The sequence below is a fragment of the Rattus norvegicus genome, chromosome 13 (assembly GCF_036323735.1).
Source record: "Rattus norvegicus strain BN/NHsdMcwi chromosome 13, GRCr8, whole genome shotgun sequence".
In the NCBI taxonomy this organism is placed as follows: Eukaryota; Metazoa; Chordata; class Mammalia; order Rodentia; family Muridae; genus Rattus; species Rattus norvegicus.
This window is the reverse complement of record NC_086031.1, coordinates 101697612-101720828: the sequence shown is the minus strand read 5'-3', so window position 1 is coordinate 101720828 and position 23217 is coordinate 101697612. Positions and strand designations below refer to the sequence as shown.

Genomic DNA, 23217 nt, shown 5'->3' with positions numbered 1-23217 from the left:
CCCCATCATCCCCTATAGAGCTTCTCAGCTTCTCTCCTATGCTTGCCCTCTTGTGCCTGCGTTTCTACTCTGCTCTCTTACTCAAACACAATAGGCAGGCTGCTCCCTCCCCAGGAAATGTCCTTGCTCAGACACCTGTAAAGTTAGCTTCCTTAAGGTCCGCTGGCTCGTACTCAAAATTCACTCCACACCAATGTCTTCTCTGTCCATCGGAGCCTCTCAGGGTCCCGCCCTTTACCCCTGTCTTTTCCATAGCCTGCACCGTCACGCTATACTCTACATGATGGCTCTCCCTCAGCTACCACATAGACACCAAAAGCCCAGGATTTTTGTCTATTTTGTTTACCATCCTGAATCTAAAATCCAAACCTGCCCAGTGTAAAGATGATAAACTAGTAAGTGAATGAATGAATGAATGAATGAATGAATGAAACTACTTCATAGCAGACGGCTTCTAATATTCAATGGATGAATGGGCAACTTGGCAGCAGGCTCACTTCCAACCCACAGAACAGTAGTTTTGAAGATTTTTCTCAATGGCAATTTTTATATCCATGAATGAAAGATTTATTAATGTGTTTTTCTCCCTAAGATCCTGATATCCCTACGCAGTCTGCTAAAGCGTCTGGATTCCATGTAGACATTAGAGATAAAATAGATTAAGGTAGGTACTTTTCCATTTTATGGATATAAATATCTTAATTACCTTGAGAGGAATGTATAAAGCCATAAAGCCATCACCATGGATGAAAGTGATTGCTGGCAGATCCTAACTCTGGTTGTCATCACATTGGCAAGGTCCCAGATGGAGTATAACAATTTACTACTAATTCAGACCAAACTAATAACAAGCCATAAGGGTCTTGACATGTTTAAGGTGAATGCTCTTCAATCGCTACCAGACTCACAGACAAGGTCTTATCCAAAGGCTAGGCGTGGTGTCCACTTGAAATATAGTGTAATGACATACAGATGACATCATGTCTTAGAAAGTTATGGGGAACGCAGTCTCCTCCATCATCCCTCATGTCTTAATACTCATTCAGTTCAAATGTTTTCTGAAGTCTAACTAGGATGTTTTCTGTTCCTACTTTGACAGTGTAGATGAAGGGCAGAAAATCAATCATGGTACTGGAGGATGGAGCTGCCCAGACACCTTCTACTTTTAAAGGCAAGATGAGATTCCAAGGGCTCTCTATTCTCCCTGTTTCCTGGCTGCTTGTCTGCCTTCCTCACTGGGGTCGTCCCTCTCTTTCTTGCTCTGTCCATCAGCCAAGTAGATTGTGGGTAGGCATGGAGTTGGCAAGAAACTGTTACTAGAGAATTTGGTTATAGCATGTGGGACCCAAAGAACAAGCCCAGGTGAACAAAGCCCAGCGAGCTTCAATTTCCTGACCAGAGAACTGACTCTTAAAGAATGTTTAACGCAGGCTGGGGGGATAGCATAACTGTTGAGTGCTGGCCAGGCAAGCATGAAGACCTGAGTTTCAGCTCCAGAACTTCCTTTTAGAGCCAGGCACCTTGGCTGCACTTGTAACCATGACACTGGGGAAGCAGAGGCAGGCAGATGACAGATGCTATGGCTCCTTGCCTTATCTGACCTGTGATTCTCAAGTCTCAATGAGAGACTGTCTTGGAGAAACAAAATGGATGCAAAAGGAACATGATAAGGCTATGACCTCTGACTCCTCCCCACACACACACTCATGTATATGTGTGCATGTGCACCCTCACACACAAGAACACACATATACATACATGTACTTCTACACATATGCACACATATGAAAGAATTTGCAATTTACAAAACTGCTAAGCGCTTTGCAAAACTAAAAATGCCTTAGCAAGGGGCAGATATGAACATCATCAACAGCAGAGGGAGGGACAACAGCACAGACAAATCAAAACTAGGAAGGGAGGCACCACTGAGCTACCCATCACTTGAGGCTTGACAGCGCCACAGGCCCGAGTGGAGCCCCCGCTTAGATGCACATAAAATAAAGAGAGCTGGGCTCCATGGAGTTTGGCGAGAACCAAATGAAATTATATAGTTCAAAAAAATAAACAAAACCAAGTAAGTGAAGGGAATAAACCTCTATTGACGTAGTAGTAATTGCTCAGTGAGCAGGCTCTGATACTGCATACATCACTAACGCCGTTCCTAAGACTTCTGAGAGTTTTCTCTTCACCCAATTGAAGCATCCTAAGGTTCTAATCTTCACTAAATAGCACACTTCCATCTCAGCTCCTCTGGAGGCTTTTCTGATAGTCTTAATACTTTTTTAGAAATACTATTTATAGAAAGCAACCTCTGTAATAATTCTGTTTTTAAAAGGTCAAGCAGATGATGTGTATTTGATGGTTGACCAAAAGAAGTTCAATTTTTTTTTATATCTCACCAGAAGTTCCACTGACCTTTGCCCTCATTCACCTTTGTCTTCCTAAAGCTTGTCTCTTGAGCGTGCTCCTAACAATAGCAGCTAGAAATTACTTCCTGTGTACCAGACCCTGCCCTAACCATTTTGTTGACGGTAACTTTTAATTCCTCTAGGAACCCCAGGGTAATAAGTAGACCACTAGCCCAACCCCACATGGGGCAACTTGAGAATTGAGGGGCTACACAGCTAAACCAAGATTGGGCTACTAGTGAGTGGCTAGCAGGAGATATGAATCCAAGCCATGTGGTTCAAGATCCTGAGACCCTAACCATCACACTAACCTCCTTAATACCATGATTAGGGGCTCTAAGACCTACCAGACGCTTACCTCTCTTCGTGACTAGTGTTACTGGAAACCCGTCAGAGCTATACTCCTCACACTATAGATGAAACTTCAGAGTACAGTTGTATCCAACAGACTTGCCACAGCCGGTCATTGGAATCGATGTGATTGGATTCACTTGACGTTCAACTCTAATTCTCATCATTACGACTGACAAGAAGGGCTCTGGCCAGATGGCACCACGTCTAAAGGTTCCTGCCACTAAATCTCACGACTCGAGTTCAATCCCTGGGACCCACATTGCAAAAGGTAGAAAACCAGGGCCCACAAGTTGTTTTATGAACTTTGCATGTAGCATGTGTGTACATGTATGTGCACACACACGATAGATAAATAAATAAACCTAAATCTTCTTAATAGAGTGGCAAGGAGGAGCTGTGGATTGTTTGAATGTCAACTACTGTCTGCCTGGCTCACCTGGCAAGGCTTTTATAGTCCCACAAAGGAATGAATTGCATGTGCAAAGGCTGTTTACTCATGGGGGAAATACATTCTTCAGCTTCAGTTGTCCTCCTACCCGGTGTGGACGGTAAACATGGGACCTTACAATACAGATCTCGACTGAGGCAACAAAGGCCAGTGTATCTGATTTTGAGAACGACTGAAGAATTTCTCATCCTGGTCCTGGCTAACAAAACTCAAACAGTCTCATTCATGACTGCAAACTGGCTTCAGACAAATCTTGCATAAGTCAATTTTAATCCCAAACACTTCATGGGACATTTATAGACTCAGCTTTGTCTCGGTGCAAAGTGTCTCATAGAGGCTGCTTGTGTGGCTCTGACTAAATTAAAGTGTCAGAAACTATTTTTCTATGACCATGACCCCAGTAAACAGGGGTAGCCCTTCAACGTTAATCTCTTCAGAGTTGTACTCCAAAAACAATCCAGCCACAGACCATGTAAACGTTCAGATCTAGATTTGCCCTAATGAGCAAATCCTAACCTCTAACACAAAAGCAAAGGAAGGGAAGTGAAAAAATAAATAACATTGTAACATTCCTTCTGTATGGCCAGCCTTTTTCCTGTGGACTTACTCTGAATCCGTTTGGTCCTTGTCATAAAAGCTCGGCTGATTCTTACAGCATCACCTGTGTCATTTCCCCTTAGCTTGGCTGCTGGCTTTGATTTACTTAGGAGAGAATGTCCCTTGGGTAAAGGCTGCAATGTTTTTAAAATAACAGAGGAACTATTTGAAACAAAGGTTGGATTGGAAAGTAAATGTAAACTTGAAGTTTTAATTACATTCACGTCTTAATGTAACTTCTTAGCCAAAGATTTAAAGCACTCTACCACTGAGCTCCAACTTGTCTTTCCAGTTTTGCTCCCCTCTATTGTTGGTGTGGGAGAAAACGTGCAGCAGGCCTTTGGGGTCAGTAGGAGTATTTGTGCCAAGGCATTTACTTGGCAAACATTACACGTGGTTACAGGGCTGGGCGTACGGGACACAAACATGAGAAATAGTAATAATAATAAATACTGTTTCACTGCTTTGAGCGGCTCACGGTTCTCACTACAGGATTTGCATAAATATAATTATAACACAGTAAATGCAAAAGGATAGAAATGCATGTGGAAGATGGTAGGATGAGCCCTCCTGGTTCATCCCAAGGTTCCTGCCATACTTTCATGTTAAATGTCCCCGCAAAAGCCCCAAGAGTATTAAAAGTGTGGTTGTTAGTCAGTGACGCTCTCAGGAGCAGTGGGGTTTCCAAAGCTTTGGTCTTGTAGAAGGAGGTTAAGTCAACAGGTAGATCCTTGAAAGGAAACGTGGAACACCAATCTGTCCCTCAGTCCCTCACTTCTTCTCAGCATCCTTGGCTTTCCAGCTGCCCTGAGGTAAGCCGCTTCCTTGTCAAATGCTCTCTTGACGCATAGTCTCATTGTAGGCCTGAAAGAAACACCCTAACCCAGGAGACTAGAGTCTCCAAACTTTTCTTATTTCACGTTTTCTACCTAACTTTGTCTTTTTTCCTATAGTCTCAAAGTGGATTAACTAGCACCTCACATTTAAACAACCTCCACACTGAGTTTCTCTAACCGTGTGTCAGCCTCACATCGGCCTTCACGTCCATCCACGTACGTAAGGACCTCTTCTGAGAGATCCACTGTAGCAAGTTCTAAAAATATTCTGTTTTATCCCCTCCATCCCAACCCTCATTCAACATCTCAGCACATCTTCTCGAACAAGTCTTCCATTGCCCGTTTATTTAGTTCTGAACTCATTATCCACATAGGAATGAATTCTTTAAGATTTTTTCCCCTAAGTTTGAATTACCATATGCCTGTCTGTATTTCGGTATGCGCAGAGAGTGCAGTGCTCACAGAGGCCAGAAGGGGGCGCCAGATTCCTCTGGCGCAGGAGTTACAGGCAATTGTGAGCTGCTCCTGTGAGTGCAGTAAGAGCCACTGGCACCCCTCTCTAGGCCCAGAATAAACATTCCCATCTTCTTTATCTCTTACCTCCCCTGATCCCAAGGCTGGGGGCTCAGAACCTTGCTAGACAAGTAATTGATCTTCTCTTAGGCCAAATCTCTAGTACCTGTTCTCTTTTAATATAGCTTCTAATTCCTGGTGAGTAGAAGGGAAGTCCTTGTAATGTAACACGGCTCAGGAATTCTTCACTCTCTAGCCTTACTGCTCCAGCCTACTTCTGTCCTTCCCTCACACGACTCACTAAACTTTGGTTTTATTGAGACCCTATATTCCTCTTTATCTGAGGGTGGTTTGTTATATGAAGCAATGCCTGACTTTGTGACCCCGTCTAGGGCCTGGAGACACAGCTCAGTGTCTATTACTCTTCCAGTGTCCGCTGCCTATCCCCAGCACTCACACCAGAGAGCTCACAGCTACTGAAATCTCAGACTCAGATGACCAGACACCTCTGTCCTCCTTGAACATTCACACACCCATGGCACAGACACAGAGACACACACAAAGGGACATACTCAGACAGACAAACACACAGACACAAGACATACTCACACAGATAGACAGACACGCATGGTAGACATTCACAGTCACATAGACACACTCATGGGACAGACACACATACACATACACACACACACACAGACAGAAACTCAGGCTGCCACAGACACACAACCGCTCATGCAGACAGACACATAGGCACTCACACAGACACACAGATGCTTGATTGAAAACATGAATGTAGATAAGGAACCAGCCCAGGGTGGCCTCAAGTTCACAACTCCCCTTTTGGTGTCCTGAAGGCTTCTATCATGGGCCCGCTCACCAGGATTGATTCAAACTCCCAAGGGGTTTCTCCATCCCCTCTCTGTGCAGCCCTTGTCCCTCGGGTTCATAGGTCAACTTCCATTTCTCAACACAAGCACATTCTGTCAATCCAAGTTTCCCTTGCCCTCCCATGTCAGTTCAATTCTTCTAGGTTGGGCCCTTTTCACTTCCTCATAGTGTGTCAGGGTGGTAATTTCACCTGCATCTGTGAGAATATCTGATTAAAAGCCAGTTCTGTTGTAAGAGTGCAAACAACTGACAGAGTAGAAACCAGAACTATTTCTGCTCACAACTAATGCTTAGCTGACATTCGAAGAGACAAAGTCCAAAACTGAATCCCTGAGGACAAACGACACAGGAAAGGAGCAATGTGCCGTCCCTGGAAGAGGGCTGGCACAACATCTCCATGTTGGGTGTGTAAGGTGCCATCCCCTCTATGTCTCGAAGGTCACACAATCATCTACCAAGCAGAAGGAAAACAGAAGCAAGCAGACAGAAATGGGGCCGTCTGTCACTGCTCACTGTGTTTGGAGCTGGGGTGAGGAACAGTGACGTATCAGACACAAGGTTGGAGCCGTGGAGCCTCCTGTGCTCTGTGAAGTGATTTGGATGTGTGCCACCAGCCATCAGGATGGGCTGTAAAACAGGAGTGAAATAGTGTCCAGATTTACATTTTAGAGACATCACTCTCCTGGTTGTATGAAGAACGCCCTTGACGGGTTGATGGGAGAGACAGGGTGACCAGTTGGGAGACCGTGCTACAAGTCTACATCAGAGATGACTGTCAAGCCAAAGCCCTGTGAGCCAAAGCCGGGGTGGGGGTATCAAGAGTTCAAACAAAGTGAAAATGAGGGGAAAAATGTTTTATAATTCACTCTGCCACCATCTAACCTCAGGAATGTTGGCATCAGATGCATCAGACCCCATCCAGCTCTGTGTGGGTTTCAGAGATGAAGACTCGGGACCTCATGCCTGAAGGCAAGCTATTTCCTCACAGAGCATTCTCCAGCCCACAGACTCTTATTTTTAAAGGCATGTGCTTTATACCCTAATACTACAGACTGTCAAGTAGAATTACTACAGAGATGATTACCTCCACCCGTCTTGACCTGCAAATGAAGTCTGGGGTAACAGTGGGCTTTGATATCGCTTAGCCTTGAAGCCAGAGAAGCACTGTGAAGACAAGTCAGAGGCTGCATGCTGGCCCTCTCTCTTACTAGTTATGTGACCATGAGTTGCATGTGAACCACTGGGAAGCCCATCTTTTTAAAAGATTTATTTATTTATAATATACAAGTACATTGTAACTGTCTTCAGACACACCAGAAGAGGGCATCAGATCCCATTACAGAGGGTTGTGAGCCACCATGTGGTTGCTGGGATTTGAACTCCCAGGACCTCTGGAAGAGCAATCAGTGCTCTTAACCATCTCTCCAGCCCTAGGAAGCCCATCCTAATCAAGGCAGTTCCAGATGCCCTGAAAGAAAATTCACACAACTAAGAGATAAACCTGAAGCAGATTCACCTCTCAACCCTCCTTCCTGTCATGGTTCTCCAACCGCTGTGATGTTGAGGTCTCTCTGTTTATACCCACCCCCATCTATTGCCCGTGATAGAAAAGGCATACTGGGTTCCTGATCACTGCAGTTGAAAGGCTGCGCACTGTCCGTCACCGAAAACAGTGGCTTGGCCTCGGTTCTGGGAAACGTGGTACTTCTTAGCAATAACTCTCCAGCAAAAAAGCTACACAGTGGATGTGGTGCAACCATCATCCATAATCTGCTTCGCTTAACGTGAGAGTAAACACTGAGGACAGCCAGGCCATGCACCTTATAGTATGAGGTCCCTAAGGGACCCTGAACAATAATATCAGTCCTCATTTTCTTCCTGATTGGGCCCCCTGCTTCATCCTAAATCTGCTTCTACTGTGTTCCCAGTAACCTTACATCATCTACTCCTATCTCTCTTCACATTCGTAACTCCTTATATAAAACCCCTGGCCCACTTCTTACCAATTCTGTGGTCTCAAAGCCATCTCCTGGAGAGAGCCTTCTCTAATCTTCATGGCCAGAGGAAGTTCCTCGAAGCCTACCCCAGTGCCGATAACCCTTCCATTTAGCGCTTAATAGATGTCTAAAACCCAGTCTTCCTGAGTCTCACTCTTTCTGAGGAAACCTCAGATACAGCTTCCCCCAGGCAGCCTCCGACCTCTAGTCTTCTTCACCAAAAGCAATGAGAAGAGTAAACTCTATAATAGAGAGTGAGCCAAGGAGTCCAGCATACAGACCCTTGAAGAGTCCTTCCAGTAGAGAGCTAAACATTTATTCTAACAACTCTAGAAACAGAGAATGTAATTTGCCTCGAGAATAGAATGCTCAGGTAATGGCTACCTGTGTTGTTGGGGAAGTACAACTTGTCTTTATTTCATTTTACATTAGCACAAGAAAGCAAGGGTGGTTAAGGCCTGCTTATGTGTCCAGTGCACACTTCACCAAAAAGCACACAGCTTTGACTGCGATGATAACTAGGAAAAGCAACGATTAAACGGCTTCCTTAAGAAGTGGACGTGTGTGTGAAGGGAGGTGGTGATGTGGAAGGTTTCAGCGTAATTTGATAAATGTCAGCAGGTTAAACTATTTAAACCATCAGGTGAGGACGCTGCGCCTGGTTTACCTGAGCAGTTGGCAAGCCTTTCTGTTTAGTTAGATACTTCCTGACAGTAAAAGAAAGGTGGGGGGGGAGGAGCAGGGGGGAGGGGAAAGGAGGAGGAGGGGAGGGGGAGGGGAGGGGGAGGGGGAGGGGAAAAGGAGGAGGAGGGGAGGGGGAGGGGAGAGGGAGCAGGGGGGAGGGGAAAAGGAGGAGCAGGGGAGGGGGAGGGGAGGGGGAGGGGAAAAGGAGGAGCAGGGGAGGGGGAGGGGAGAGGGAGGAGGGGAGGGGAAAAGGAGGAGCAGGGGAGGGGGAGGGGAGGGGGATGGGAAGGAGCAGGGGAGGGGGAGGGGAGGGGGAGGGGGGAGGGGAAAAGGAGGAGCAGGGGAGGGGGAGGGGAGAGGGAGGAGGGGGGAGGGGAAAAGGAGGAGGAGGGGAGGGGGAGGGGAGGGGAGGGGAAAAGGAGGAGCAGGGGAGGGGGAGGGGAGGGGGGGGAGGGGAAAAGGAGGAGCAGGGGAGGGGGAGGGGAGGGGGAGGGGAAAAGGAGGAGCAGGGGAGGGGGAGGGGAGGGGGAGGAGGGGGGAGGGGAAAAGGAGGAGCAGGGGAGGGGGAGGGGAGAGGGAGCAGGGGGGAGGGGAAAAGGAGGAGCAGGGGAGGGGGAGGGGAGAGGGAGGAGGGGGGGAGGGGAAAAGGAGGATGAGGGGAGGGGGAGGGGAGGGGGAGGAGGGGGGAGGGGAAAAGGAGGAGGAGGGGAGGGGGAGGGGAGGGGGAGGAGGGGGGAGGGGAAAAGGAGGAGCAGGGGAGGGGGAGGGGAGAGGGAGGGGGGGAGGGGAAAAGGAGGAGGAGGGGAGGGGGAGGGGAGGGGGAGGAGGGGGGAGGGGAAAAGGAGGAGCAGGGGAGGGGGAGGGGAGAGGGAGGGGGGGAGGGGAAAAGGAGGAGCAGGGGAGGGGGAGGGGAGAGGGAGGAGGGGGGAGGGGAAAAGGAGGAGCAGGGGAGGGGGAGGGGAGAGGGAGGGGGGAGGGGAAGGAGCAGGGGAGGGGGAGGGGAGGGGAGGGGAAGGAGCAGGGGAGGGGGAGGGGAAAAGGAGGAGGGGAGGGGGAGGGGAAGGAGCAGGGGAGGAGGGGAGAGGGAGGGGAAGGAGGAGGGGAGGGGGAGGGGAAGGAGGAGGGGAGGGGGAGGAGGGGGAGGAGGGGGGGAGGGGAAAAGGAGGAGCAGGGGAGGGGGAGGGGAGGGGGAGGAGGGGGGAGGGGAAAAGGAGGAGCAGGGGAGGGGGAGGGGAGGGGGAGGAGGGGGGAGGGGAAAAGGAGGAGCAGGGGAGGGGGAGGGGAGGGGGATGGGAAGGAGCAGGGGAGGGGGAGGGGAGGGGGAGGGGAAGGAGCAGGGGAGGAGGGAGGAGGGGAAGAGGAGGAGGAGGGGAGGGGAAGGGGAAGGAGCAGGGGAGGAGGGGAGAGGGAGGGGAAGGAGGAGGGGAGGGGGAGGAGGGGGAGGAGGGGAGGGGGAGGGGAAGGAGCAGGGGAGGGGGAGGGGAAAAGGAGGAGGGGAGGGGGAGGGGAAGGAGCAGGGGAGGAGGGGAGAGGGAGGGGAAGGAGGAGGGGAGGGGGAGGAGGGGGAGGAGGGGGAGGAAGGGAGGGGAAGGAGGGGGAGGAGGAGGGGAAGGGGAGGGGGAGGAGGAGGGGAGGGGGAGGTGATGGAACAGGAGAAAGAAGAATGGGAGGAAAGAGAAGGGGGTGGGAAGGGAAGGGAGGAGAGCAGAGGGGAATGTGGATGTGGGGAGAGAAGGAAGGAGGGAAAGGGAATAGCTACATATCGGGATTAAGGTAACTCAGCCAAAATGCCTATATTTTCCTTATCCCCACGGAAATCTTGACCAAGATAGACATGGCATAGGCAGAGGGTCAGCCTTGAAAATAATTTCATCCTACGTCCCTCTAATGAATTGTAGTCATTGGTTTGGGTGGACTGGCATGAGTTACCATCTTCACATTGACTACTCCTGGAGGGTCTCAGCTTCATTGGAAGACAGGGAGCTACTCCTCTGCCTCAAACATCTTCTGGAGAGAACAGAGACACCTTCATTATCCACTCTATGTCCAAACATTCGCCTAACCCAGGACCTTCAGAGACAACCTCAAGCTGACACAGACTCCGGGGCAACAGCCCTTGGCTATAGCCTGCCTCCATGTTCATAGCAGAGACACATGTCCACTAGGACATGAGGACACCACCATCCTGGGGAGGGAGGAAGGGAAGGTCAGTGGGTCCCATGTTCATGGATGACCCTCTCTGTCTTTCAGAGGTCGCCAGAGTGCATTAATGTGCTCTGCACGCCACTGGCTTTCGATGCAAAGCAGACTGGAGAGTCTGGAAAACAGCACACCTCAAATTCCCTGAACGTCACGGGGCAGAGGGGCTCAAACGAGACTAATAACGAAATAATGCACTCTGGAGCACCCTGTGATGAAAGCTAAGAAACTTGTTGTTTCCCAAGAAATCTTTTGGGGGTAGAACACGCATTAACATCATCTGTCTGGAAACTATGGGTCGATTTCATGCTGTCAGACACGGGGACTTCGTATCAGAGGGACGCAGGTTTGTCCCCACACGAATTAGACCAGCATAGGAAATAGTTCCCGAGCCTCGCTTCTTCCCTCTATGCATTCATTCATGCCACCATTTCTAACCCCCCCACAGCACTCTGGAAGGAGAGCAAGCACGAGGTTCTGCCTCAGAAGCCAGCGGGCAGAAAACACACACTGCTCAGCAACCAGGGAAGTCTGCAGCTGTGTTACCAGCCTGCTGTATTTTAAGGAGAGAAAAAAGGTCACATCACGAAATCACGGCAGCACCAACCAGGCTTCTGATATTGAAAGAGAGAGAAAGCAGGGCTGGCCCAACTGTACCATGTGAACCACGTCAACTATCCTGGTGAACTCTTCCGCTTCATCCGCCCTGAGCAACTGGGCAGTACTGAGCATGCTTTTTTTTCTGGTGGAACAGATAATAAATCCACTAGGAGAGCTGTTAATCCTTTCAATCCATGAGCACAGGAGGCCTTTTCATCTTCTAATTTCTCTTCACTTTCTTTCTTTCCTTTTTTACATACAAGTCTTACTAAGAATGTAAAACTATGCAGGGAAAGAAAACAACAAAATTTAAAGCCATATATATATATGGATAGATCTGTATGTATGATTTTGGCTAAGATCAAGTGCAGAATTCTACAGTCCCTTGCAAACATGCTTTTGTTCCTGTAACTAATATTTCTAGAAACAAATCAAAAGTTTGATTCTGAATAAGAGAATTAAAAAGCTTGAAATCAAATCTGCTCCAGATATTTTTTTTAATACTTGGGAGCTATCAACAACTAGACAAGAGTGAAGGAGAGCTTGTGGAAGATTTTGACAAATTTGTGTAAACTAAGGATCTAAAGACATCGGTTCTTTTGTTTATTCTTTCATAGCTGAAAAGGCAAAAATATTTCATGTGAATACTCTGTACTATCTTCACCCGAAATAAACACTGTTCTTTATAAATTCAATAACATCTTTTCTTGTTATTTCTATAACTAGAGTCTCCTTCAGTTTTCCTGAAAAGAATGAGCCCCAAATCCAAAATTGGCAGAACTAATGTCAACAACAACAACAACAACAACAACAAAAGCAATCAAGGTATTTATGCATTCTTTGGTACCATTTTTTTGTAACTACAAGGCTTTACTACAAATTTATGTATTTCACGCATATCAGTGATCTATGTGTATGATTCCCTAAACATAATTGCAGACTGTAAAAATATAAAAGTCTACTTAACGTTCCTCACTAGAATGAGTGTGCCTGCTTTTGTATCTTTATTTTATATCTTTAACACTTCGTATTATAAGTTGTTCTGCTTTGGTACAATGGCTCAAGTAGAAAAGCAGTCCCATTCATATAAAGTCACTGTACAAAACACATAAATAAAATATGTATACTGAATTGTTGTAGTGGCTATTCCCGGTTGTCAACTTGACTGTATCTGGAATGAACTACAATCCAGAACTGGAAGGCTCACCTGTGATTCTGATCTTGAGGCTGGGAGATACAAGTTTGTGACCTGGGTCTTGCTACAGTGAAGCTGGGTTTGCTTAGACCCACTCGGATGGGTCTTTTTAACAACCTCATGTGCTGAAGATGGTCTTAACGCACTGTGTAACTAAAGATGACCTGATCCTCCTACCTCCAGCACCCCAAGAACTATATGTGACATCATACCTTGTTTATCCAGCACCAAGGATAAAAGCCAGAGCTTTGGGCATACCATAAAGGCACTCTCTAGACCAAGGCATATTCACACCTTTCTGGTCTTTAAACTTTGTTTTAAGTGCTCGATGCATGTTTCAAAGAGCATCACGTGACTTGCCCTGGAAAGGAGTGTGCATTTCTCTTCACTCTAGATAAAGAGCTCATCAACAGACAAAAGAAAGGATTTTCACTAGATGTGGTGTCTCATGCCTTTAATCCCAGCACTCAGGAGACAGAGGCAGGCAGGTCTCTTGAGTTCGAGGCCAGGCTGGTCTACAGTCAGAGTTCCAGAACAGTTGGGGCTACATAGAGAAATCCTGTCTTGAAAACCAAAACCAAAAAGAAAGAGAGAGAAAGAGAGAAGAAGGAAGGAAGGAAGGAAGGAAGGAAAGAAGGAAAGAAGGAAAGAAGGAAAGAAGGAAGGAAGGGAAGAAGGGAAGGAAAGAAAGGAAGGAAAGGAAGAAGGAAGGGTGGGAGGGAAGATTTATTCGGCCCAAGTTGACCTCCTCACTGAAGAGTTCTACCTCAGCGTGTATAAACCACAAGAAGAGACATCTGTACCACTGAAGACACAGCTAACTGCCTGGAGTCGCGCCCCACCCACCCGTCCCACAGACATAGTGTTAGGAAGTGGGGTGGGGGTGGGGCGTTGCTCATGAGCTCATCCCCCTCTCCTCCAGGGAAAGATCCTGTGAAAATCTGATGATCACCACTGCTCCTCCTCAAGCTGGAAATAACAGGTCCAAACCAGAAGAAACAGCAACTCACCAACCAACTCCAGGAGTAATTGCTCTGTGGTCAGATCATGGCTAACAAGAAAGGCCTTTGTAGAACACAGCCTGTGCCAGAAGGTCCTCTTCCTGGTTATCGCTGGCTTTCCCCTACGTGCGTCGGTTATAATGGTTTTTCTCCCTGCCTTCAGCCTGTATTAGTTGTAACAAAATGGTTAAATCTAGAGCTCAAGCATAGAAGAGGGAGCCACCAGGCCAAGCTGGGGGCTGCGAACAGGTGACGGAAATCATGCACTTCAGGTGATTTCATCTGTATCAGGGTGGACGGAGGCAGCCTGGTGCTGCTGTAACTTCCCAGGCTTCAAGAGAAGCCTGGTAAGGTAATAGGCAACCAATTGATACACATTGAATCAGTTAGTATATAGATTTAGGTTTTCATTAGAAACTTGGAGGCATTTACTTTTAAGCAGTTGTTACACCACAGAAGATAAGCCGGAACAAGGATTCTAGAACCAGACTCTGTATTTCGATGTCTATGCCTTGCCTGCCATTCCAGTTATCAAAAGGTAGAAGGAGAAAGATTAGGAGTTCAAAGCCATACTTCTTTATACAACAAGCTGACAGCCAGCTCAGGCTACTGTGTCTTAGACAACACGTAAGCAAAACTCCAGCTGTCTCCTGGTGGCTACGAGAACGGGTCTCCATTTGTTCAACCTTCTGAAGGCAGAGAAACGAGAGTACAGTTTCCAATATCATCTGAGAAACTGTGTGCCCATGTGCCTGTGCATGTGTGTGTGTGTGTGTGTGCATGGAGATGAAAACTAGACACCATACATGCTACACAAGCATTCTACTACTAATCTACATACTACACACTACATACTATGTATTATATCCCCCAGTTGTGTTTCTTATGTGTCATTGCTATGTAGAAGTATTGGTATTCCCATGTGGCCCAGGAAAACCTTGACCTCATGATCTTCCTGTCTCAGCCTCTCGAGTACTGTGTTACAAGCATGTCTTACCATGCTCGGCTTGTTCTTTAGAATAAGTTTAAGTCCTAGGATAATACCCACCTAAGTAAGAAAATACACATTGCGCTTCAAACCGTTTGATGTCTCATATGTATTCCTTCACGTGTATCCCACGGTAACTCTGAAATGGAGGAATAACTCCACAGAGGAGAGATGTGCGACCCTGGAGGTCCTCCGGGCTGTTGCCTGGTAACAGCTACACGTGGCGTTTATAAAGTGTCCGGCGTTTTACTCGGTAGCACCCTCCGTAAAATAGCACACCCAGATACTGTCTACAAAGTCAGCTGGACAAACCTGAGGTCTTAGATCTGCATTAGCCCCAGGCCTTGCTATTCCACAACTCAACGACTAAGCAAAATAAAAATGTGATTCAGGCCAACGTGTGTATTACTTCAATCCATAAACGAATTGCCCAATGTAACCAATTTGAGCTAAGAGATGGCTTTACTTCTACAAGATCCATTTCTATGCATTCCCTTTTACTAAATTTGTGATTACTAAGCAACCTAGGCTGGCCTTGAACCCGTAGCTATCTCCCTGCCTCGGTTTCTAGGATGCTCATGTGACAGGTATGGACCACCGTGCCAGCTAACTTTTTTAACAATGTCTTGTAATAATTTACTTTCCCTCATGACTCCAGACCTTTCTCCCAGGAAGTTTACCGGCAGATTTCCTGACTACCCAGGCCCGTGGCCTAGAAACTGCTAATTTACAAACAGTGTGTCAACCTTTACCTACGTCTTCCTGGTTCTTATTGGCTTAAGGCAGACCCTTCATGTTATTTAAACAGAGGGGATGATTAGAAATTTCTTGGTAGAAGAATTTGACAGTTATCATTTTAAAATAACAATGACTGTCACCTGGAGATAAAAGGTCTCGTTCATGGACGATCCCTTATCTGGATAAGTCAGAGCATCTTATAGTAAGAAGGTCAGTGGGGCCGCACCCACTTCCCTGTCCTTTCCTGAACAGAGGTATTCTCCTGCTCTCTGGTATCGGTATTTGATAAAGTGGAGATGGTACAAGTCCTCTTATTTAAAAGTCCATTTTTGGGGGGTTTTGTTTTGTTTTGTTTTTTTGATATTTGTTTGTTTTTTGGGGTTGGTTCTTTTCAGGAGCTGTGTCTCAATTGAGTTCTTTAATGCAGAATTATCAAAGTAACTGCTGAAACTGGCATTCATCAAAACTGGGGAGACGGCTCAGTCGGCAAAGTCCTGCCTATGCAAACAGGAAGGTTGGATTCCCAGTGACAAGGACAGTAGGCTCCTTGCTGTTTACAATCCCAGAGCTGGGAACAGGACATAGGGACAGGAGGCCCACAGATTGTTGGCAATTGAGCTTTAAGCAGTGTAGGTGAATTGATAAAACTCCAGGTCAGTAAGAGACCCTGTCTCAAAAAATGGGGTCCAGGGAGGTGACTCCACAGTAAAAGCAATAGCTGTCAAAGCCTGATGGCTGGCTTGGATCCCCAGGACATGGAGAAAAGGTCCCTATGAGAGAGCTGGCTGTGTGGGACATCTGTAATCCCATAATCCCTACAAAGAGACTGGAGGTGCAGACAGGGGAATGACCAGGAAGCTCAGAGCTTGGTGAGTGGGTAACCAGCAGCAGTGAAGGAGAAACAACAAAAGAGACCCTGCATGTGTGTGTGTGTGTGTGTGTGTGTGTGTGTGTGTGTGTGTGTAGGTTCTATATATAATACATACAAACATACATACATACATACATACATACATACATACATACATACAGATCTAAGAGGATATCCAGCATCCACCTCTGGAGTCCACTTCCATGGAAACACTCATGTACACAAGCACACACTCACATCCATCCAAACACATACATGGACAACACACACACTCATGTGCACACACACTCACACCAATCCAAACACATACATGGACAACACGCACACTTAATATGTTTTTTGCTCTTGAACTTTCCCACATTTAAAAATTGAAAATGGTACAGTTGTGAGGCTCCAGTCAGAAAAGGCAAAGGCTGCATCTACCTACAAACTACATCACGTCGATATGTTTGTCTTTCAGTGCTGGGAATCCAACAAATGTGTTACGTGTCCTCCACACGGCTCCTCCTCTGAATGCCAGAGCTCCATCCCAATCACCGTACACGGAAAGCTCTTACTCCTGTGAGAGTCATCTTGGGCCCCTTGTCCTTGAGAGGTGTTTTTGAGTCTATCAGTTTGTCTGAAGAAGCATTCACCCATCCTATGTTACGGCCCCATCTTCAAATGTCCTTTGTAAACAGATTAGCCAATTTGGCCACTATCGATTAAGGGACAGGTGTGGAACCTCCTCCTTTGCTAATTAAACTGAAATGTGTAATTAAAAATATTTGCACAATAATTCTACCAAAAAGAAAGGAAGAGGGGTAGGATTTCTAGGATCAGCAATTTGAATCTTTCTTTAATTGGCAGCAGGTAAGTGAGTCCAGTAGACCAATCTATCTGATATAGGGAAATACTGGAGACAAACTGATTAGTCAGCAAGGCTTCCTGAAAAAGATGACGTAGACTTTTTTCCCACAAGGAAACCGTTTCTTTGGTTTTTGTTTTATTTGCTATTACAACATTAGCAATAAAAAACAGCTTTCAGAGATATAACTCCGTGTCTGAGTGCTTTCCTAAAACGTGTGAGGCCTTGGGTTCAATTTCCGATATTTCAAAATAAAAATAAAAATAAAAATAATAATATACAGCTTTAGTGACTAGACTTTGAGACATACTACACCTGAGTTTTATTTTTCTGAGCTGCAAACTTGTATCAAGTAGGTTGCATGGGTGGGAAAACTGAATACATTTTAAAGTTGAGGGGGAAATCTATTTAAGTGAATGCTTGCTCAAACAATTGATCACTAACTAATTTGATAAGAGAATAAAGCCATAAAGATATACAGTAAATTAAGCTATACGTGTCTGAAATGGGCACCTTGGCCAATGCCTGGGAAATGGTCAGTTTTCTGGAGTTGCCTTAACAATCTGACCTATGACTTGAAAAGTACCTCAGATAATTTACTACATAAAAAATCACATTGATCTTTTATGACATATCTTTAAATGGTAGCATGATGACCAGATTTATTCCAAACCTGCATAAGGAAGAGAAAAAGGGAGAGGAGAAGGAATGAGAAGGAGGGGAGGGGGACAGTATTTGAAAACTCTTGGGTTTTTTTTTTTTAAACCTTTTCTTTCATCTCAAGTATGTGTCTAACTCAGATGGGAACAAAGGCAGTTTTAGCCAGAAAAACCTAAGAAACTGTGGGGTGAATCACCCTGCCCCACAGAAGCTAAACCCTACCTGGTTCTGGCACTATTATTGTAAGGAAATTTGAGAAATAGAAATTGAAACCAGCCTGTTGTTTTAACCATTTGTTGAAGGCGAACAAGAACTTGAAACATTTTTACTTTGTGTCAAAATCTTGAGACAGAGGTGGGCTCAGAAAACTATGTAGGCTGCAAATGGTTCTGGCAGTCAGATTGTGAAAGTGGTTGGCCAAAACACAGACTTCAGCCTTAAGGTGTGGTGCAGGCAGTCACAGAATCTTTGAGGTCTGTTTCCCCCACTTAAGGTGGTGCTTGGAGTACTGGGAGACATGGCAGAGAAACGTGAGTTCTTTGTCCAGGACACTTCCTTCCTCTGTCCCTCCTCTCCTGCCACCTGCCTCTCAGGTCTTTGCCTGGAAATGTGTAAAGGTAATGACCAACTGAAACCCAGTAAGGAATTCTCACTTTTACCTTCAGCAAATAGATACCAAGAAGCGAGCACTTAGGCTGGAGATGTCCCCCTGCTGCAGGCTAAGCCTCCTCACCCAGGAAGTCTTGTTGTGTTGCGGGTGGGGTCGGAGTAGAAAAGCAGGAAGCTAAAAGGATTGCCTTGTGATTCTGTCCAAGCAACTGTATTCCTTCTTCCAGCAACACTTAGCTGGGGCAGTGAGAAGCGTCATGTGGTTGACTCTGATGTCATCTTAGTCCCTGGGTAGTTCAGACACACGCCCACCCACCTCCAACCCAAGTGTAGTTTGTGGCCACAGCCATGGAGGTGGATCTGAAGAAGAAAGGAGTAGCCCTCCAGCAAGAGGTTCTAGGGATATAAAATTCTCTTGGTCTGAGAGAGTTCAGGTTGATCACTCCAGGGCATTCAGTGACCACCAAAAGAAAAAGGAGGAAGATAAAGATTAAAAAGTCACAACTAGTTGTAACCATAACAGAAGGTCATGTAAGAGACTCCTGGAAGTCTGACCGCCTGGCCTCCTCCAGGACCGTCTGTTAGGGGCTAACTTATAAGTCTCCAAGTCAAGAGTTCATAGAAGGTGACGCCTCTTTCTGCCGCTGTGCAGAGTTCCTTGAAATGGGCCATGTTGGAGAAGAACAACTCTTTCTCACTCATTATTGACTTGGAAGCAAACAGGTCTCCCTGTGCACTGCCTTTTTTACCCTCACTGGTCCTCCTCTGGTCTTATCTGCTCAGTGGAAATGCCAGAAATATTTCACATCCTGAAGGAGAACTTCTTCGCTAACTTTCACCTGTGGAGAAAGGCCCAGGGGGTTGGAAGCATCTCAAGACAAGTGCAGAGAACAGACCTGAACCTGCAGGGAGGAACACCGAAGCCAGGGATTCTAGCAACAGCACAGTGGCATGAAGTTGTGCCAAAGCAAAGTTTCCTAGCCCTAAGGTCACATCCAATTGCCTGGAGGAGCTTGCAGATCACAAAGTTGATACAAGTCAATGCTCTGGGGAAGCCCAGGAGTGTGGTGGGCTGTATTCAAGCTCAAGAACCAGAGTTTACACCTAAGTAGAGTAACCTGGGTCGCTGGGAGGGGCACTTGGCATTCTCCATCTCTAACACCTTCTCCTAAGCAAGGGACAAATAGGGACAGCCCATGTCCTGGGGCTAAGGAAAGGCTTGGTTTATTGGTGGCTTCTACCCTCTCTAAGGTGTCAGTGTCTTTCAACACCCCCACTCAGAGGAAAAGCAACTGGCAATGAACCATTTTGTTTTACAGAGGCCTGACTAATTTCATTGTGCCTGACTCCCCTTTGTCCTCCCCTTCTCTTCTCCCCCCTCCCTTCCCCCTCCTTCCCTCCCTCCCTCCCTCCCTCCCTTCTTCCTCCCTCCCTCTTTCCTTCCCTTTATGCATAGGGAAAGCAACTCTTACAACCTAGATGAGGCATCTTGGGAAGAATAGGAGAGAGGTAGGTGGAAGAGAGATTAAGACCTAGGACTTCTACTCCCAGATTTGGACAGTAAGTGTCAGTGCCACCAGTTTCCTAACCATAGTTCCGAGAACTGCCTGGGAATGGTGGCAGAAACTGGCTTTTGCTTTTGGCAGAGGAACTGCAAACTGTCTCAAGCCAGCTGGGGTGAAACTCTGGGCAGATCAGGACTAGGCGTGGGCGCCCACTATCCAGTCTGAACCAGACAGGTCCTGCAGTGTGAAGGCTGGAGGGGGGGGCGGGCAGGAGGCTGGCAACACCCTAAATGCCATCCCTTTGTCCTGTGGGCCGTGGGGAAATTGTAATGTTCAGGAGAAGGCCCACTCCATAGGGCACCACTACAAGTCTGAGTAGAGCCTTCATCCTTCCCCACTCTATCGCCAAAGCAGCCTTGACCATTTTGAGCGGGATGAGGTTCCAGGAAGGATCCTAAAAGTGAGATCTACTATATCGGGGAAATTGACCAATTGCATGGATGTGTTTGCCACGGGGGGGCGGGAGGGGGCGAGGAGGGGCACTGGGCAAGGACCTGCGGTAGGGACGCGGATCCCAGATTGTACATGTCCTGGCTCCTAACACTCTGTGTTCTTGTTTTCGGCCAAACTGATAAGAGACCAGTATTCTGCAGTCATAACCTTCCCTGCGTCGCTCTCCATCCAGACCGTGCCTCTGCCAAGATTGCAAAGGACACTTTGACACACCAGGAAGGAGCCACAAGCGGGCCACAGCGCGCCTGCGGGAAAGAGTGTCTGACCGAGGCTGAGCGCGCACAACCACCCAGAGCCCGCTCGTCGCCGGCCACGCATGCCTGAGAGCTCGTCTCGCCCCGGGGTCTGAGAGCTTTCAAGACTCACTACCTCCAGACTCTTGATTTCTAAAAGCACAGAAACCGAGTCTGAGGCTCCGACGCTTAGGGAAAAAGGGGACAAGGTCAAGGTCTCCCCTTAGCTACGGTCTGCCCTGCCTTAAGCAAGCTCTACCTGTATCCATTCGTTGGAAAAATGGATAGCAGCGTTCAGTGTGCCTGGCTGGAACTGAGAGACCTCACCCTGACTCTTTCTGACCAGTCCCAGGCCACAGCTGTCCCTTCTTTCCTCTCTTTTCTGCTCAGTGGTGATTCGAGGGGTTGTGATTAAGACCAAACGGTAATCTCATGGCGGCCAGCGGCAGGGTGGCTCCACACCAGCAGGCTATGCGGGCGCCGAGGCCAAAGCTACTCAGGGCAATGTCCTCAGCTGGACGCACCTCGTCCCCTCCCCCAGGACGACACACTCGGCGGGCTCCCGGCGCCCAGGGTCCCGCCCCGCACAGTCCCCGTCCGGCGCCGAGCACACACCCGCCTCCCGCCGAGAGGCCGCTCGGCTCTTTTCTCTCAGTCCAGAAGCAAACTCGGCTTCAAATTGACAGCAGGCTAAAGCGAGGAACGAGGGTGCGCGCGGGGCGGGAGTGGGGGGCGGGCAGGGGTGCACAGAAATGAGAAGGCTGTGCGTGTGACAGCAGGAAGAGAGCGAGCTAGAGCACCCGGCTGGAGGTCGGAGGGGACAGAAGCTGGGGACAACGCGGCGGGCGAGGTCGCCGCGGCAAGCGACAGCGCCTCCCGCGCGTACCCGGAGGCTCGGCGCCAACTCACAAGGTCCCGCGTGCAGAGCCGCTCTCCGAGCTCTCGGGGTGGGTGGCTTTGGGGGTCCCCGAGGATGTCCGCCTGGTCACCGGCTGCAAGAGGGGAAAACCAACACAAACAAGTCACCGGACGCCAGCGAGACGGGCCGCCGGGCGCCGCGGGGACCTCTCGCACTCCGCACCAGGAATCCGGCGCAGGGTTCGGGCTGCCGGGTGTACACTATAAATAGCAAACTTTTAGACGGCGTCAGCTAACAAATGAGAAGAGCGGTTGTAAATGTGTGAAGGACCCTCCCCCACCTCCACCCACACACCTTGGGGGAGAGACCCGACATTCCTCTTCACTCTACTGGCACGGGTTGCATTTTAATATCTCTAGAATTTCCAGCAGTTTTGTTGTTTGGCTTCAGGCTCCCCTACTGCCTCCCCTGCTCACCCAACTCGCGGCCAACTCACGAGCCAGGAAGGGCAAATAATCCTGGTTTTGAGAGAGGGAGAAGGCCCGAGGCGGGTTTCCCCCAGGACTATGAGAGCCTTAGTCCTTAGGGAGACAGGAAAACTGCCAGGACTCAGGGTTCACTTGAGGTACTGGGACAAAAATTTGGGCAATCCCGCATCTGTGAAGGAATTGCAACACGGTGAATTTAGAAGCCACAAGAGTAACCTGGAGGGCAGGGTTGCCCTTCCCCGACCCAACAATGACCTCTAGTGAGAGCGACCTCTTTCGGTCGGTTTCCTTGAACTTGGAGCCCTGGAAGGACCCTGGAGAGCACGCCGGGTGGACCGGGCGGGGTGCCTTTTCGCTTGCCATACAGATGCAGGGTTTCCTAGCAGCTGGGGCTGCGGATTGGCACGGGTGAGTCTTCCTCGCTTAGCCCTCTCCACCCTAAACTGTCCCCCGGAGGCAGAGGCCTTTTCCCACAGAATTCACACAAGCCACCAGGAGTAGGGCTGTTTGTCGAATTGACTTAGAAGCCCATTCCCCTCATTCACCGTTCTCTGGTCCTTTGGCCCGGCCGGGGATATGGGCGGAGCTGAATGGGTTAGTTCGATTTCCATGTTCATCTTGTTTCCTCAAAAAAAATAATCATTGGAGACAGGAAACACTCCACGCTCCAAGCCCCCTATGCTCATGAGGTTGTAGCTTTAAAGCTGTGTTATCTGCCTCACAGAAGAAGGGGACCTGGGGTCAAAAGGAGCATCAACGTAGGTTAGTGTGGGAATTGTGTCGGGAAGAAGGGGGCTGAAGGTGAGTAGGGTATGCCCTGCTCGCTTGGGAGGTTTGATTATCCACGCGGGGCCTGCGGAATCACGTCGCCCACTGGGCCCGAGGAAGCCTGTAGCTGAGAAATAGTAAGAGTGTGATCCCCCCCACACACACACACACAGCCCACTCTCCCTAATACTTTCCTGCCCACCCTCTTCACACGAAAAGGTCAAACGTTCTCGGTGTCGGTTGCGAGCTGGAGATGTCGTACTCCGTGGGTGAGAGTCACTCTCCTTTACTGCCCTTTCCCAGCGGCCCGTCCTGCCAATTGTCGTCTCATGATCCCTACGCGTATTTGCCCAAGAGTCCAGCCTGGCTTGGACCCAACGGAAAAGGCCAAAGGGCTAAGGGGTATTAGGCAGCA

The 23217-nt window shown here is 48.2% G+C and overlaps 1 protein-coding gene across 3 annotated transcripts in view; it reads right to left on the bottom strand.

The window, feature by feature from the left end:
- Positions 1-21786, bottom strand: part of Esrrg (estrogen-related receptor gamma) — a 617835-nt gene extending 596049 nt beyond the window's left edge. For 2 of the 3 annotated variants that reach the window (XM_017598866.3, XM_039090940.2), the window contains exon 1: positions 21597-21786. The gene's annotated coding sequence lies outside the window, so the exon portion shown is untranslated. Of the gene's footprint in view, positions 1-21573 lie in introns of all 3 variants that reach the window. The other variant, XM_063272510.1, reaches the window with a different exon arrangement.
- Positions 21787-23217: the final 1431 nt, after the last annotated feature.